The sequence below is a fragment of the Triturus cristatus genome, chromosome 1_2 (assembly GCF_964204655.1).
Source record: "Triturus cristatus chromosome 1_2, aTriCri1.1, whole genome shotgun sequence".
NCBI lineage: Eukaryota > Metazoa > Chordata > Amphibia > Caudata > Salamandridae > Triturus > Triturus cristatus.
Genome location: NC_140580.1, coordinates 1,012,030,482 through 1,012,048,666, shown reverse-complemented (window position 1 = coordinate 1,012,048,666; position 18,185 = coordinate 1,012,030,482). Strand labels below are relative to the sequence as shown.

Sequence of the window (18,185 nt, the reverse complement as noted above, 5' to 3'; positions counted from 1 at the left end):
CGAAGAAAACCAAACATCCCCAAGCAGTGGCGTAAAGAAAGTTGAAGGGGCCCCCCTGCAAGGTACACAGAGGGGCCCCCGCTCCGGATTTAATCCGGAGATCTCCGGCGTGAGTACAGTGCTGAGGGGGCCCCCTGCAGCTCAGGCCCCCCCCCCCGCACTGCGGGGTGGGATACGGGGGCCTGTGTTACGCCCCTGTCCCCAAGCAGGCTTTGTTGATAAGCAGCGTGCAGGCACAAGGCCTAAGGACACAAAAATAGTAAAAGGTGCATTACCCAAACAATGAAAATAAACCAGCGCTCATTCAGCCTCACAGATAAACAAACTACTTCCACACAACCACAGTACAGAAATAGCCCCATGCTTCTTAAGAGCAAACAAACACTACCCACATAGATTCATACCTAATAAACAAGCCTCCTACATGAACACAATGTCACTACGTGTGACCGCCACTCCCAAAAAAACCACAAGCCGCCGCATGGCGGGTTCAGATCAAAGGAAACTGTTGCATAAACATCAAAGCACCAGACTAGTACACCCAACAAATACCCATTTCCATGTCCTTACAAAACATTTTATCATGGCCGCATGACAAGAGATTCTAGTCTAACTGTAGCACTCACTTCTTCGTATTTGTGTTTATGATTTCTGCTCACTCTTGTGGAAGTTATTCTACATTTGCATCATATATGTGCATTAATATTACTTATTTCTCATTTGAATTCATAAGTGTTTATTAATATGAAGCTAGATCAGTTGAAAGAAACTCGTCCTGATGTATTGAATGTGTTTTACTGGCTTAGACTAAACTAGGCCCCATTTAGGCCTTGCTTCCATCTTTGTAAATATGGCTGCTGTTTTGTAATGTTCATTGTGTGTTTAAATTTCTTGTCTGACATCACACGCAGCAAGGTGTGCAGTGTTTATTTTGTATAACATATTGATCTCGAAGAGCATGCTGGAGGAAGCCTTTTTGCTGCTTTGCAAGGCTCTTCCTGTTAGCATTTGCTCTAGCTAAAGGGTTTTGAGTGACCCAGGAAATGAGGCGCTCAGCTGTATAAATGCAATTATTGATCAGGAGATGGTTTTAAGTACGGTGCCAACAGGAAAGGGGATAATCCCTTAAACCCCTAGAAGTGTGTAGGGAAGGCCCTACACCACGTTATGTGAAGCTAAGACCTGGGCACACGCAAACTGAGGTATAGTTCAATATAGAGTAATGTCAGTATACAACTTTGAAGAGTTCAGTTCATTGTTCTTGATTTATTCAGAAGTGAGCAAGAGAAAACCAGCCAACACGTATTTCGTCGCTTATAGAATTAATCCTGCGATTTCTTCAGGGCTGGGGAAGATATAAAGAGTACAATCAACATGTGGAAAAAGATTCAAAAATAAGTAACGGAAATAACCTTGTGCTTATTCCCATACTTTGTAGTCATGTATATTGTTCTACTGCACACCTTTTCATGCTTTGAACAATATTTGTATCTTTCCTTTACCCCAGTGTAGACATATATTATAATATGTGGTACTATTTTCAGGCACACCTTCGCTTTCCTTTTTCGCAATAGTATCCGTTTCTTTTAAATTTCGCTTCATCTTTTTCTGTCCTTCAATAAGGGTAGCAATAAAGTTCACACCTCGGCAGGTTAGCATTCTAGTTTTTGGCTTCTCTGGACGTATAAAACGACTTCCGGGTTAGTGTAGCATTTCTGCACTCGGAACAGAAGTCGGAAGATTCGTAGCTGCGAGACACCTCAGCGTACCTGCTGCAGGTGTGAACACTTTGTCACTCGTTAGACAGATAGACACGACCATCATTGCAGCTACTATTAGTTATTCTTACCCAATTTCACAGGCGAAGTCGCTACGAGGACTGTCGTCCATCTCAGAACACTTGCGGCTCATTTATTTGACCATATCACCATTACCTATGGTAAGATCTGGTTTTTATTGTTAGTTACTTGCCTTGAACTGTTGTATTGAACTTAGATTGCAATATTTTGAGATACTCTTTTTATCCGCATTTAGATACAACCACATTATTTTTCTCACGTATCCTGCTACTAATTAGAGTGTTGAAACTTTGACCAGCCGGGTTGGAATGATCACCGGCGGAGCGGTAAGCGCTCTTTCCATTCTTTTACATATCAGTCACCACCGCCTGCCATTTTGTATTGTCACTCATACCTGCCCTTGTCGTTTCTTTCCATTATTATCCTTCACAGATTACATGATTTTCAGCATCTCATTCAGGTAGCATTTTATTGGTACACACTTGTAATTCTATCTTCACTTGGGAATTTGTACTTGTTTTTCTAGCTTTTCTGGGTCATCTTTCCCTTCCCAATTTTGGCCCATCTCCTTTTACTTTTAGTCTTTTTCTACCATTATACCAGTTGGACTACAGATTGTGTCTATAAGTAATAGTGATGTAAATACCGCACCAATCACAAACTTAGTACTTGCATCATACACAGTGCCCACCATGTCACTAAAGAATTGTACATGATTGCTGTTTTCTTATTTAGCCACATAAGGTTACAATTGCTTTGGCATATAGGGCTTCCACTTAAGGTGTCAAGTCACCACTATTTCAGAGAAATTGTGTGTTTTCTTTCTGTTACTTATTTTTGAGTCTTTTTCCACATGTTGATAGTACTCTTTGTATCTTCTCCAGCCCTGAGCAAGTCGCAGGATTAATTCTATTTTCACTTTTGAATAAATCAAGAACAATGAAATGAACTCTTCAAAGTTGTATACTGACATTACTCTATATTGAACTATACCTCAGTTTGCGTGTGCCCAGCTCTTAGCTTCACTCTTCGTGTTAGCATACTGTATTGCATTCATTCACAATTGTTTTTTGTTGTTTATTTAACCTGTTTGTCCTAACACCTCCTGATTACTTTAGGTCTGAAGGGGCAAATCAATATTCATATATTGGGATGGTGCTAAGATGGCAGGGTTATATGACATTTTGGTTAATAAAAAATGATTTGCTGTAATAATGCTACTTTTGCTCACGCCATGCTGACCTTGACGTGTCTATCTTTTTTCTATAGTGAAATTCATTATTAAATATCGCTGAAATTGTGCGTGAGCCATACCCTTACTTGAGCCTCTACGTTTGCTGCCTGGTTTTCTATTGATTTGCTGCACATTTGAGACCTAATTTATTTTCCTACATTTTCTAATTTTTGCATTTATTTCTATTACCAAGAGTCTTTGTGGCAATTGATTTTTATATTGTTTCACTGATTCTGTGAGATTGCTGATGCTCTGAAATATGAATAAGCTTTCAAGAGTTTACTCTGAATCACTGATCTCAAATTCCCTTTTTGAGTTAGTCCTCTCTTATTGACTGTATTTTGAAATGTTGTTTGAATCTGGTCTCTAGGAACGTATTAGCTCATAGCTTTTGAGGTCAACTCTGTCCCGACCGTGCAAGTTAGGTGCCACTACAATCCAGATCATCTAAGGGATAGTGCCCCCACACTCTTCATCAAACAAGTTTTTTATTCATTGATGTAGATAAAAACCCACACATATTTGCAATTATTCACATAACAAAAGGTAACACAAAGACTAGCCAAGCCATTTCCATTAAATCCCAATTAAAGCATGTGACTGTGCACATTCGCTGTAAATAGGTAGGTTCCATCAATCGCTGCACGGACCTCTTACGCCAACGACTGCAACAACCAGCCTCGCCAAATACACACTATTTTAATTAAAACTGAAATTCATGCACCTTTGTGCAGTTTATGTTTTCTGACTGAGTCTTATGGTTATATGAAACATTAGGGCACACACAGTAACCATAGGATGACATATAATTATTATTGTTAATACTGTTAAGTATTCCATCAGACAACATATTCTGTTTCAAACTGGATGTCCAAAGCTTGCAGCCTTAACATCAAGCAAAATGTTCACATCTGAGCAATGTCAAGGGTTTCATGAGGAATTCACAGCAAGATTGGTACCATGTATATAAACTCTCCATTTAAAATGTCACTTGTGCAAAAAGTGGCCAGGTTACCTTTCATGTAATTTTTTAGGATCACAAGAATTAGTTTACCAGGTTTTTTTTTACCAAATCTGCAAATGGTTCACAAATTCAGGGGCATCTAAGACAATTTAGTATTTCAGAGTACCTTTTCTGCTATAATGCATATTTATTGAATTAGAAGGTGGTTCATCTCAATAAGTACTAGAAAACACGTCATAAGGAAAATATATGAATGGAAGGGTTACATAGGTTTCAGTTCAAGTTTGTCCATAATGAATAACGGTACTTTCAACCAACCTGACTGCCACATTCCAATGGCTAATGCAAAAACAACAGTTGATGGACAGAATGCAGAACAATGTCATACATTCACCCCAGTATAGAGATCTGGGCCTAAATCCATCGTTTTTTTGCTCACCATACCATTCCAGTTTGAACCCAGCCATATGCAAATCAGTCTTGACCCTGTGCCTCACGGGAACAGTCCAGCCCGAACTGCCAAGCCAGGTCCTCCCTAGAGTGGAACCAACCATCCTAGGACCGGTTTCGGGGATTCACCCCTCTTCAGCCAGGTTAGCTTGATTCCAATGGCTAAGCAGAACTATGCCCAGACTGTGTTCGTTTTTATGACTGCCAGAGGTATAACTATCCACCATCTACTGTACCTCTTTGGTCTCTGCGTGTTCCAGTATTACAGAAAGTCTCCTGACCACTTTGCATATCAATACTGTAGGCTATTCTACATTGAAAGTTTTCATCCCACTAATGGTACAATCACAGAGTATGTTGCGTCATGGTAACCGCTAATGACCCAAGCTGTGGCAACCTCTAAGAGGTGAGGCAACACCACAACAGACCAGTTGGGCCTCTGAGCTGTGAACATTGGAGGCTACAACTTGCTTGCTAAGTGCCAATTAACAATAACAATATGCCAACTTCATCCCCTATGCCAGGTACGTCCCCCTCCCACAGCCACCAAACCCATTGCCATCAGACAACAAGACAATATTCATCTGTAGTTCCCCTATACCACAAGCTACTAATGGTTTCTTCTGAACCACAACAAATGCTCTGCACACATTGTCCAGACCCCATTCCACGGGACGTTGTAAAACCGAATGATCTTCACAACCTGCAGCACATTTTAGACATACAACTCATTTAAATACTCATGCACCACCAACAACCTTTACCAACATTTCACCAACTACCTCTAAATGGTTATCACTTGGAAAATGTCCTCTCCATACATGCCCACACATAGAAATCAGAATTGAAAACTTGGAATGGGACCATCAGACTGACACCACTTGTCCCCAATTAGTCAACACTGCTGCCAAGGAATTCAGTACCAGAAGAAACGTGTTGCAACGCCGGGGTACGATCGCAATTAAAACATATACTAACAAGTAATGAATAGGTAGGAATCCAGTGTTATATGATATTGTGACAGTATGCCCACATGAGATTGTATGTCAGAACATGAAACCATCATATTGTAGCAAGGACCACGATATTGAAAAGATAAGTATATATAGATAAGTATAGATTTACTATTACTAATTGCACATCTGTATTCCTTGAAGGCATATTTATAATCGGGGTAAGCATGTGGAATTTAGTGAACTAAATTTACACTTAGCCGTCTCAACTCCCCCCCAACTCACAAGTGAGGAGCGATGAATGAATCACCACAAGAGGCTGCTCATCCTCCGTCACAAGAATGGGTCTGGTGGATGAATGAGTATGAGACCCTGCCTGACCTCCTCCTAATGAGTATTGATGGGTAAATGGGTACAAGGAGACTGCACCTCATCCTTACTCCCCAGAATGCAGATTGTGGTTGAATGAACATGTATGATTGAGAACTGGCCTCACCTAGCATGCTTTAAGCACTGAATGGCCTAGTGAGACTTTAGCCCATCCTCTCTCTCCAGGCCGAGGCTGGTGATTGGACGGGCATGGGGGCGTGAACTTCTACCACTCTTTCCGTTGAACTCAACTGTTTGTCATTTCTCTGAGCAAACCTTTTCCAACTGAGGCATTGGGTTGGAATTGCAGACCACTGATGCAGTTCTGAAGTCTCACAGTTGTGACAACGCCTTCTCGCGGCTGCTGTTGACTGCAGACCAGACATAAATCCAGCCAGGCCTCCCCTGCACAGGCCCACCCTCACCCAGGCTCCGAGAAATCCATGTGCCAGGCAATGAGTCACTCACTGGTGAATACTTCTGTATGAATAACATGACTCTGCGAAAATCCAGCTGCAGTTCCAGCCCATAGACAGAGGCCTCTGTTTAGCCTTTAGTTCAAGGAACAAACTGTTCTGTTAATGCATTCTCTCAAGAAATATGCTTTAATTTCCTAAGTGCAGTCTGCCAGGACCCCAGTACCGCAGAGATCAGAAAACTAAATTGGCTGGCAATACTATTATATATTGATTTGAGGTGGGGCTTAATTCATAGGGACACATTTATTGTTATTTAGGGTGGGCGCATGTTAAACACTAAACTTCACTTTGAGATGCAATAGCAGTGCAAACAAAAGAGCAGATCAAGTTTCCAGTATAAAATATATTTGGTGTTGAAAAGTACACTATAGAACGGGGAGAAATTACTTTTGCACCTTTGAGCGCTGACCCACAATCGATGCAAATTTGCTGAATTGGAAACTGCAGATTTTTATGCAAAGTGCAATAGAATAACCCGCTTTTGTGTGAAATCCTAGTGCCGAGTGAAACCAGGCAGAAACAAGGTGAAAACAGAATATTTGGTTATATCCCCCATGTATAAGATGACCAATTGCAGCGAAATTACGTGGCTTACATTTAAATGGTTGCCTTTGTGTTGGGCTCCCACTCAAGGTAGCCCGGATTTGTCTTTGCACTATAGCTCACAGCATAGCATCATGCAAAAATTACTTTTTTTCTGCAAGTGCAGATGATGACATCATGGGTACATGACCCTTATTAGATATAATTCAGCGCTATTTACTCTGATTGTCATGGTGCTGCACATTCCACACAGCACTGCGCTGTGTGAATGTTAGTAACCGTGGGCCATAATGCTGTGTATAAGTGCTGTAATAACAGGTGTAACTCTTCCTGCTCTTAATGATGCTTGTTTCAGCAGCTGAGCAGCATTTAGATTTGCACCTCAGAATCTACAGCACAGGCATTGGTTATGGAAGAGGGTGCATTACACCACTGAGCTGTCTTACACTGACCCTGTGGAAAAGCCAAGTAGATTTACTTAATATCTGAGAGAGGAGGGCACTCGCGCCTTTATTTTCCTGTCCTCAAAAATCCACTAAATAGGAATTCATGGCAGAGGAGGCCATTTTAGTCACAATCTGCTTCATTCACAGTTCCACTCGTAAACTAGAACTCGGGCGCAAGGTGTGCTTTTACCCGATTTTAAATTCTGAGAAGCGTGCACATTGGGCTCCCATTCAAAGTTTTTGCCCGAGCAAATATCCGCAGGTAATATTTGAGAAGATTTTGTGGCCAAATCACTGCTCCATATCAGTTGATAAGTAGGGGAGGGTGGTATACTCTGGAGTTTGTTGAGTGTTGCCAGCTCCGCGGTCCGCGGTCCGCTTGGAGTTTCAGAAAAACTCCAGCAACCGCAGCATGGCAACATTTTTTCTCGTGCATAGCTCGCCAACTGTAAGGTGGTGAACGAGAAAATCAAGCGCTAGACCACCTACCGGGTCGGTTTCTCAAAGCGGGCGGAAGCGGCAGGTCACTACAGCTCGCATTGAGAAAGCTGCAGCTCAAGTAGAAAATGTACTCGAGCCTCAGAAAGAAGCAGCGCCCACTGGCGTGCCATGTGTTGTAGTTTGTTCTGATTTTACTGTGAGAGACAAGCTCCTGATGCTAAAAATCATCGGGAACAGCACGCAATACTGTAACTCCGCCGCTCACGGAACTCCGCAGAATCTCGTGTAGTTTTTGCATAACTCAGCGGAACGACGCAGTGTGAAACTCCGCAAGTTCTGCCTACCCCTATTGACAAGATGTCTTTCTCAATAGGGATCTCAGCATCCGTTGCAGAAAACACAACTAGTGTTCATCAGGCCTCTTCCTTCAACCTGCTTCACAAACAATATATAAGATGTACGCAATTCTTAATTTATAATAGGATGAGTTTCAGTGCCCAAAGCTCTTCTAAGAATACCGCGGCTGGTGATTTTAAACATCAGCGCTCCGAATACCGAGGCTGCTTAGTCTTGAATCAAGCTAATGGCTCGTCCATCCACTATCAGACACTTCCAGCCCCTTTATCTAACTGGTGCAGGTTTCTCTTTTCTCCCTTGTGACAGTTTTAGCATCTTTCTCTTGTTCCTCCTCCTTTTTTCCCTTTGTATTTTTTCCCCCTCCCTTGCTTGCAGTCCATGTCTAATGAGGGAAAATGTGGGCCAGTCCGCAAAAATGAGTGCCGGTGGGCCTCACCGGCATCCACCCGCTCAAATTGAACACTGCATATACGAATCCTTAGGGAATTTTCCACTACTTTGACATTTGTTTCCATATTTGATTACCGACAAGTATGCCCTTTAAAATGTTTTTCAATCTAAGACGCATTGTGTCTAGAAGTGAATTTATTAATAAGCACATTTGGTGCAAACTTGTGTTATTTCATTTGGCTCATTCAAGACATTTAAAAAAAATCTTTTATTCATGATAGACAAGATTGTATAAAACAAAATCCGTGCTAGAGCAAGCTTACTTCAAGCCAGGCTTAAGGGCTGCCCTGTTAATGATCCTCACTCTCTGAAAATGTCCCCAAAATAATGTACTCTGACATCGCACTGAGGCAAGAGACAAGGTGTCTGAGAAGTTTGCTATATCACCTGTGTGTCAGAGACGCCAGGCTTTCACACAGAGACAGAATAAGTGTAGCCAGGAATGGGGACCAGCCTTACAGCTTTATGGTAAATACATCCATTGACAAAACCCTGCTGCAGCACCTCCATCTTCAACCTCAACTGCAACCTTCTGAACCCCCCGAATCCATGCGATCCATATGCCATCCACCCATTCCAGACCTTTCCCTTCCCTCAAAAATCCAGTGCTTGGTGATAGCTGGTCATTTTAGGTACTATTGGCCTCATTCTGAATGTCTTTGTACCCATGAATTCAAGTGCAAAACAGTGGTTGCACCTGATTTCCAATTCCAGAGAGCGCACAGACTCTGCTTTAACCCAGGGATGTTCCTGCTAATGTCTGCCGGTATCACCTGGAGGAGTTTCGGCAGCCATACACTTATATCGACTGCACGGTCCATTTTTGCCCATTTCTGAAAGAAAAAATTGGAATCAGATCCAAAAATTGCCTGTGGTAATCCTTTTACCATACAGTAACTTTCCCTCCCCTTGTAGACCGAGACCTGGGGTAAGACTGTCGTGACTGAGCTATGCAGAAGAAGAATTGCTTGACTGAAGACAGAACATTGGATTTATCTCCCAGGAGGAGTGCCTTAGATTGCAGCTCACTGAGAGGACCTGTAGAAGCCACTGTTAGACTATTTTGGCTCCAGGACCCGAGGTTGCCGCCAGTTAGCTCTTCAGGCGTCATCTGTCATCACCTTCCACTACAAAAACTCAATCCCCAATCTCTACCCTAAAAGGAACGTGGTTTTCACCTTTGCTTCTAGGCGTGTGGGCACCCACTCCATTGGAATTTTGTAACAGCATGCATGGAATTCTGAGTTACAGGCGCATAACACTGTCTCACCTTATGTTAGTATTCCAGTGTACTCATTCTTCAACTAGTTTCTACCACCAGCGTGCTAGGTTGAAGGCTAGTGGGACTCCAGTGCACCATGTCTCCTCGTATGAACACTGGACGTCCTTTCTACAATCCCTTGAAGAATGGTTTCTGACCAGGTGGGCACATCATTCTGTCGCTGGGGCAGACTGCATGCGGACTACGCTGGATCATGCAATGTTTACTGGAACGCTCAAAGCCCCATGAACTTGCCAGCATTTGAAACTAGAATCTGGGCAGCACAAACAAATTGATTCCGTCTCCTTGAAAGTGTCGCAACGTAAACTCCTCAGCTTTGAACTGCTGCACTTAGAGAGCGAGACTTCTGGTTACTGTTTGACTGATCCTTCCGCAAGGGTCACTGCTGTCTGTAGTCTTCAGAAGTCGCAAGGGTGGGCTTCAGAAACACCTTCTGTTGGATACATTTGTCTATTGACCCCCTGTGAAATCTTTTGATATGGTGTAAGGGCGATATCAATTTATAAAAGTAAATTTTATTGTTAACTTCTAAAAACAATTGTGAACAGAACGTTTCTTTGCAGTGAGTGAACTGTTAAAAAGTAATTGGATCATCTATAAAAACCAATAAGAAAATTATTGGCAAGCCAATAATTTTACACTCCAAAATTAATTGATGATTCTCTTTATGTTTAAAATGCATATCTTTTAGGCTAACACAATTACGATAAGGTGAAAGTGAGGAGTCATCCATACATTTCAAAATATATAATTGGCCACTTGATGAAAATAATCACTTACGATCCAGTAAGATGGTAATAAAAACATTTAAATGCTACATCACGGAACTTAGCCTAAAACCCACCCAACCGTGTACCATTTACAGTCATGCTGAGGCAAATAATAATAATACAGAAGCTTATAAAGCGCGACAGCTACCCCGAGCAGGGGCATACCAGCGCTGAAAACATCAGGCAATAGCACAGGCAGAGAGAGATCGAGAGCCCCCCTGGTGTATTAGTCTGACTTGAACAGCCAGGTCTTCAGGGCTTTCTGGAAACCAAGTTCTGTGTTAGCCAGGCGAAGGTGGCCTGGCAGGGAGTTCCACAATGTGGCTGCTCTAACCGAGAAGGTTCTACCACCCAGACGGGCTTTCCTAAAGTGGAAAGAGTGGAGCAGATTTTGGGCGTTAGAACGCAGTGCGCGGGACTGTTTGTAGGGGCGTAGTCTGTCTTCCAGATAGCTCGGACACTTGCCGCTTAGAGCCCTGTAGGTCAAGGTCATAGCCTTAAAAATGATTCTCTTCTCTACTGGCAGCCAGTGGAGTTTCAGAAGATGCGGAGAGACATGGTCTCAAAAAGGCAAGCGGCAGACCAGTCTCGCAGCCGCATTCTGTACAATCTGGAGTCGATGAATCGCATATTTGGGGAGTCCAAGGTACAGGGCATTTTCATAGTCCAGCCTCGAGGTGACTGTTGCGTGAACTACCGTTTTACGGCAGTCTTCAGGCAAGCAGTGCAGAATTTTCCTTAGGTTTTTTAATTTGCTAAAACAAAAAAAATATCTTATCTGCAGGTGTAGACCCCACTCTGTCTCAAGGTTGGTTTGATACGGAGTCACAACTGGGATTCAAATTTAAACCACAAACAGAACATTTTCTCCTACTGTCCACAACTTGGCTCAATACCCTTCAGGGGCCCACATAGGGAAAGAAGGGGCACTTTTAGGGGTGACTCTAAGGTGACACAGCGTAGAGAGATTCTCTTGTTGATAGACCAGTGGGGCCGCTGGTGATATGTTGCAACGACATATTCAGAGTATTGTTTTTGTATGAAGCATTGATATTAGTCTTTGGGTCGTACCTTTGGCTTGGATGCAGGTAGAGACTTCTGGTTTCCTTCGATGATCATTATGTTATGTACAGTTTATTATGTTTTGCGTCTCATATGAGAGTACAGCAGCCCTCGGCTCAGTTAGAGGTCCAGAGTCACACTGTGGCACGTTTGTGTCCTTGTTCACATCTGTCTCTGCATATGAAGGCACATTTGTATGGTTATGCCAAGGAACACTCTTTGTACTTGGGACATTTTAAAGCCAGAATTAATAAGGCTATCGTTTTTCTGCCCCTAAATCAGCCCAAAACCTCATTGCATGAAGAGAATTCTGCCTCTTGCAGAATACATGATATCTCTTGAAGTATCTCTTGAAATCCTCATTCTCAGTTGATTACCAACATCTAAGGTTTTAACGCTGCTGATTGTGAGAGCACCTTTGAGGATCAGAAGGATATTCCAACTTATATATCAGTTAATTCATTTTTCTAAGTTTGAAGAGCTCAATTAACCAAGAATTTACGATTACAGCTGGAATTTCCCTTTATCTACACCACTGGGCTAGTAACCGTGTTAAAGCCGGTGCTTATTTTGAGCTTATGGTGGTCATAAGCACACATTTATTTGGACTGAAAATTATTTTAGAACATCAGACTTTGACCCAGTCCCAGGTGTATGGCCATTATTAGGGCAGCTGGTGCAGTGGCACCGGTGCTCAGGGAATTGGGTGGGGTTTAATTGGACCCCAAATTACTGCTGTTTCACAATATAAAACAAGGAATTGAGGGGCCCATTTCCCTTACTTGCATTAGTGCCGGTGGCACTTTTGCTTCACCATGGCCTACTGCAAGCGTGAAAAAGGAGAAAGAAGGAGGAAAAGAAATCTAGAAAGACAGGGACAATGGGAGAAAGTAGGGTGGACAAAAACCTGCAAGAGTGAGGAAGAAGAACAAGCATTTACAATGCAATAGGTCTCGCAATGACATTATTTTGAGCTCTTGACATTGTAAATGGCAGGGTTTTTTTGTTTTTCTTTTGTAAAAAATAAATAAAAGGCATTGTAATTTAAAATGCCCATAGCTATATGCTTCCAGACACACAGAATATCCGTGATGTTATGTGACCTCTTAGCCTGACAGAGCGGTGCTGGGCAGAGTTGCCTGATGTAGTAAGCTGAGGACAGGAAACATCAAAGACTCTGATGACAGGGGAAGATAAGCAAGCAGCACATTATCAGACTACCCAATGCATAACGAACCTAAAATAATTCAATAAAAACAGTCTGATAATCATCAACTACCTTCCGGAGAAAGCCTGAAGCACGCTATGAGCTTGTGGCGCACTTCGAACAATCAAAAGTATGTGTTGCAAGTTATGCTCATGCAACGTGAGAGCAGCATGGTGGTCCCACACAACTTACATTTTATTCTCCATGTCAAGCCCGCAACAACAAGCAATTTCGAGTCATGTAAGTTTCAACATTTTAGATTGCCGAAGTTCCATGTTGCATTATAGAAATGTACGGCTATACCACTATTAATGAATAAACATTTCAGGGCTAGGCTTGTACACAGGATCTAAGATCTGAGACAGACCCTTGCCTTGGCTCTCCCTGTTTATTTATTGGCTCGCCCCCTCTAAAAGCACTGCATACTAACAAACTCTAAGCATCAGTTAGAGCAAGTGAGCGCGTTTGTAGATTTCCAACTGCTACACCATGCAAGCCCACGGCTCTGGACGGCCCACAACCCCCGAGAAGGCGTCCCTTCGAGCCCCTCCTAACATACCACGGTTTGGCATTGTATGCCATCTTTGGTCGATTATGGGCTGACCCTAGAAGCAAGCCTTTGTCTCACTCGGCTATTTGACAAGCTTAGTTGGCTATTTCAGCTAGAGATATGTCAGCCATACCGCATCACTAAGGTCATTTGTTACAGAAAGGTTTTTTGCTGCATTGTGGTGCTGTTCCTAAGAGTCTTATTTTGGGATGTGCTTTGCCAATTCAAACATCTGCACTGAGTGGAGTAAGGTAGCTCTTTATGGAGTCCAGAGCCACAAACTCAAGGCCTTTCATCTTAACAGGAAATCTGCCTTTTTCCAAGTCATCAGTTGGACTTTTACCATCCAGACCTTTGAAAGCTCTGTAGTTTGGGGTCATCATTAATGCCATTCCTTCAGTATCAGATTAGACTCAAGACTGAGATACTTGTTGTGGTGGCTCAAGGTAGTAAAACCTGCACTATCTACTGTTAATCTCCACAACTGAGTTTGCACAGCCCATCATAACACCAACCACCTCAATGGAGCACAGCTGCACAGTTCATGCCATGCTACGCGCACTCACTCCGGCCAGGGCTGGTCAGCTGAAACTGCCCCAAGTAAGAGACTCCATGTGCCAGCATACAGCAGTGGGCCTGGGCTCTGCAGCAAAGAGCAATAACAGAGCAAACAAGTGACAAATGCACTCTGCACATAAAAGGCTCCAACCCCTTCCTCTATGGAGTGACCAACATCAACGCATTTAGATAAAGAAATGACGCTTTGTAATTGCCAAAATATTAGTGACTCTTCTCAAATACGATAACTCTCCATTGTCCAACCTCGGACTGTAAATTCAGCAATGGTGTAGCACATTTCACTTGGTGTCAATCTTGACTTTCATTAAAAGCCTCTTTCACGTCACAAAAATGTGCACCCACCTAGGCATATCGGGAAATTGTCGTGCCTATGGTGTACCGAGGCAACTTAACTAGGTAGTAGGTGTGCACACCCAATTAAATTGATGCAGATAATGCACCCCTTGACCTGGGATACGTTCAGGCTTTTTACAGGTACTGTGCCCCTGTAGGCCTGACACACCTTGAACAAGTGGTGGGTGTTTCAGATAGTGTTACATCACTTACTGTGGTCTACTACTGGCATCTGTATTGTCCCTACCTGAAACCAATTGCACACACTCACACGCCCACTTTGCTCTGGAGTCTCTTCTCTGTCAGAGGTGGGCTGATTCATTTCAAAGGTGCACTGTCTCCACTCCTTAATAAATGTGGTCCCAGAAATGGGCCTCTCTAAATGTTAATGTCTCCACCTCGGGTAACATGAAAGACCCGACATAGGGCTTGATTAAGATCTTGGCAGATGGAATACTCTGTCACAAATGTGATGGATATTTTGTCTGCAGTGTTTAATTTACAAAAGATTAAGTGCCAGGGACCTTCTCGGAAGGGCACTGCAGTCCGCATCACGCATTGCCCCTGCCAGCGCTGCCAAAGACAGTATGAACATAACACCTAACCATGCTACTAGTGTAACAATTCAGTCTATTCCAGGCCGCACAAAGCTATAATAATGGTTTGAGATGCTGGTATTATTCATTTTCAATGCCATTTGACGTAATAAACATAGTTGTTTTATACATCTTGAACAGCACCACCAGGTGGTGGATTGTCACTAGAGCCAGTGCTGACAATTAAGTGCTGGTGCCGAGCACCAGAAACCACCAGCTCAAATTAAGCACTGCCCATCCACCGTATTACAAGTGCCATAGGATATAATGCACTTGTAATACGGCGGATGGGATATCCGTCACGTTTGTGATGGAGCATCCAACCAGCCAAGATCGAAATCAGGCCCCTAGTCTAAAGAAGAGGAGACCTTCCTTCAAAGCTGCAAATTGAAGTAGATGGGAGTTCCCCTCGAAGACAGAAATATTGGCTATTTTAGTGCTCAAAATATTGCAACACAGAACATGATGGAATGTGGGAGGCAGTGACAATAGGAGTGGAAGGGGCATTAGAGAAATCAGGAGTGTGAGGGAAGTCTTCTCTGTTTGTCTACCCCATGCCAGCATGTCCCTCTGTCTTCTCGCAGAGGAGCTGCAGATAGTCTTTCCCAGCCGCATCTTCTATTCCAAGGCCCTCTGTTGTTGTGGTAACCCCGCCACCTGCCTCCTCTTTGGCAAGATGCTAATTGTAGGTTCTGTGTATTTTTATCATTTCATTGTACTGCTTTTGTCACGTTGATTCCATGTTACAATCTCAGGCTTTCAGCTGACTCACAGTGGTGCACCCGCCCTTCACTGCTTAGTGCGTTGTCTTTTCTGCCGCCAGCACAGAAATTAAATGTGTCTCACAAAGAATGGTGGGACTCGACACAGACCTCACTCAAGACAACTGGCCGATGCAGCTTCTGCAGGAGAACGGAGGGGAGGGGCCAGAATACAGGGCTTTACCTGAATCAGTAGATGATCTGGGTTAATGGGGCACGGTAGCCAGACCCATTGGGCACACATGGAGCTTGATGAGATGACGCTCCACATCAACAGAGGTCCAGTACCGACCCTAACTAGGTGCATTCATGACTTCCACTATGCGACTTACTGTACCACGTGATCCTGTACAGATGGGATACAGGGTAGAGTGCTTACCGCCCTATAGGGGTGTGATTTGTGGGGCAGGGCAGGATGCTAGTTATTTCATGGTAGTGTGAAGCAAAGCACCAACTAGAGATTTGATTGGAAAAAAGGTGTGGCTTGGAAAATGGAGGAGGCAGAACTCCACGAGCTGTGAAACAACTAGCATTGTCAAAGCCAATAGGTCTTCTGTATTCAACAGTTATTGGCTTTCCAATGACTTTTAGCCATGTTGTTCATCAGCTGGGCTGCTGTTCAGCATAGGTTAAAAGTTAGTGACATAGAGGAGAGAGGCGTGATGTGGCACAGAGAAGAGTGGAGTAGGGTGGGGTGTCTTTGAGTAGAATGACTTTGAGTAGAGTGTCATGGAGTAGAGTGTTGTGGAGTGAGGTAGAGTGTTGTGGAGTGAGGTAGAGTGTTGTGGAGTGAGGTAGAGTGAGGTAGAGTTAGGTAGAGTGGGGTAGAGTTGTAGAGTGGAGTAGAGTTGTAGAGTGGAGTAGAGTTATAGAGTGGTGTGGAATAGAGTGGAGTGGCGTAGCCTAGAGCGAAATGGCATATAGTGGCAAAGAGTGGAGTAGAATGCCGTAGAGTGGAGTAGAGTGTCATAGAGCAGAGTGGCATGGTAGAGTTGAGTGGAGTAAAGTAAAGTGTCATAGAAAGAAGGGGCGTAAATCTGAGGAGAGTAGAATAGTGTCATAGAGTTGAGTGGCGTAGGGTGGAACGGCACAGCATAGAGTGGAGTAAAGAGACAGAGTGGAAAAGAGTGGAGTAAAGTGGAATGGAGTGTCGTAGAGTGGAGTGTCATAACGTGGAGTATGGTGGGCAAGTGTGAAGTGGCATAAAGTGGAGAGTGGTGGAGTGGCTTAGAGTGGAATAGAGTTTTGTAGAGTGGAGTGGTGTAGAGTGGAGTGGCGTAGTGTGGAGTATGCATTGTGTGGTAGCACACTACATTTGCACACACAGTTTTACTGATAAAACTATACGGCACACAAACAATAATGTGTGAAAATGGCATCAGCTAGTACGCTGATTTGTTTTGATTGTATTAAAATATTTGTTTCCACCATACTTCCGAATTACAATTTTTTTTGCTTCATTTGTCCTGTCATAATTCTGATATATTCTGGAATATTTGTACAGTTTATTTACAGACATTTACATTTTGTTGTGTGCTAGAAAAAAACATTTCTTTCACCCTACCCGACAAGATTGTTACATAAATCCTCTCACTTTGACATCAGAGAAAGAAAAGCAAACACTGAGCTGCCTCGGAAGCTCTGTCTTTGAACGCACAACAAATGTGACATGGTAAGAACAAAATTTAAAGACCTGTTTACAGAAAGCGGGGACTTGTGGAAGAATACAAGGAGCAATGGTGAACAAGGCTTGCTCCACAGGAGCAACGCAGACATGTTGGACAGCCTAAAACAAATAAAGCTGGCAAATAGAAAGCCGGAAAATGTGAGTTACAAAACGCAAAGCCAATTGTAAGCTTTGAGTGGAGTGCATTCCGAAGGAAGGCTTAAATATTGTGCGCCAAGTGCAAACAGGGACAGTGCACCTTATTACTGATAATGTGCTCCCCCCAAGGCAGTCGCTCAATCCTTCACCATGCAGTTGGCATCTGCCTGCACTTTAAATGAAAGACAAAGAACCCTTTGCAGGAAGATGCAGTGATTGCTCCACCAACCTGAAAGAGGTGCTGTCTGGAGAGTTATGCATTAGACCCCAAGTAAGCCAGACAGAGGTCTACCTTCACGGTGTGCATCATGAAGGCCTCTTTAACACAGTGCAGTAGCGGAGGCAAAGTGCTTTCATCATTTGTATGGACAACGTTCCCTGCAAATGATAGTGCTGGTGCTGTATTACAGAATGGGCTGCACTAGCGTCTCCAGCCCCTTCTTTAATACCACAGTGCCCCGGGGGCACAAAACACTGGCACACATGCCGGTTGTTCCCCCGGGGCACTATACATAACATCACTCATGGAAGAACTGAGATTTGGAGAGAGGGTAAGCTGTTCCCCATGTTTTGTCTTGCAGACTTTGCAGCCTGATGGCTTGAATGATCAAACAGAGAAAAAACATGTTTTTTATAAATAAACACTAAAAGAAAGATCTTAAAAATTGCTTATTGGGAAGTTCGGTCAGTGTACGAGGAATGCTGACGATCAACTAACTCAATGAAAACAAGCAA

At 43.2% G+C, this 18,185-nt stretch overlaps 1 protein-coding gene and 1 long non-coding RNA gene across 3 annotated transcripts in view; one reads left to right on the top strand and one right to left on the bottom strand.

Moving 5' to 3' along the window:
• Window positions 1-18,185, bottom strand: part of STXBP1 (syntaxin binding protein 1) — a 223,420-nt gene that overhangs the window by 165,894 nt on the left and 39,341 nt on the right. The gene's annotated exons all lie outside the window — the stretch shown is intronic.
• On the top strand, window positions 1,740-3,052 carry LOC146868597 (uncharacterized). The gene is made up of 4 exons (XR_014966300.1): window positions 1,740-1,939; window positions 2,035-2,125; window positions 2,232-2,259; window positions 2,684-3,052. It is a non-coding gene; the product is annotated as an uncharacterized LOC146868597 (long non-coding RNA).